We start from the raw sequence: 912 nt of genomic DNA on the forward strand, positions 1-912 counted from the left end.
GGCCCGGCTGCCATTTGGTGTTGGCCAAGGAGCCAAGGCGCGCCTTTGGTTTTTTTTTTTGGCCGTTGAGCGGGGTGCTAATGATGAGGCTGTCGTGTCACAGGATAGCCACAGGTGGATGAGGACTCCATAGTGAGCAGCGAAATCTCGTGAAGAATGAGAGGTAAGCTTTGTTTTGACGTTCGCCGAAAATTGTGACCAGGAGCCCGGCTGCCATTTGGTGTTGGCCAAGGAGCCTTAGGCGCGCCTTTGGTTTTTTTTTGCCCTTGAGGGGGTGCTAATGGTGGGGCTGTCGTGTCACAGGATAGTCACAGGTGGATGAATACTTCCCATTGAGCAGCGGAAGCGTGCGAAGAATGCGTGGTGAGCTTTGTTTTGACGTGCGCCGAAAATTGTGACCAGGGGCCCGGCTGTCACTCGGTCTTCGCAAATGGCCCGTCGCTCGCATTTGTTCAATTTTTGGGTTCTTTTTATCGTGGTGGCCATTAATTTTACATGACAAGTCAACGTTCGAGCTTTTGGTGCGCTGTACTGTCGGTACTCAATCGAATCATTCGGGATGTTTATTGTCATGTGGGTTCGGCGCAACCGCTAACAGCGACACGATCGGAGGCTAACCGCTAATGCGTTGGTGAAAGGATTGTTGAAAGACATCAATTTATAATATCAAGGCGAGGAAGCAAAAGTTTGAAACGCGTGCAAGGATACAAGTCGAGAGAAAGGGAAGCAGGTGGCGTGAGGACGGTACCGGATCATTGAGCGTGAAGTAGGAATTGAGGAACAAAGCGGCGGAGAGGAAGATGAAGATGCGGCAATCAGGTAAAAATTAGGAAGTATGCAAAGCAGAGGGATTTGAGAGAGCAGGACGGGGAGGCAGCGTTTGGCAAAAAGTGTGATTGAAAGAGCAGCAAG

The sequence above is a fragment of the Monosiga brevicollis genome, genomic scaffold, assembly GCF_000002865.3.
Source record: "Monosiga brevicollis MX1 MONBRscaffold_48 genomic scaffold, whole genome shotgun sequence".
Taxonomy (NCBI): Eukaryota; class Choanoflagellata; order Craspedida; family Salpingoecidae; genus Monosiga; species Monosiga brevicollis.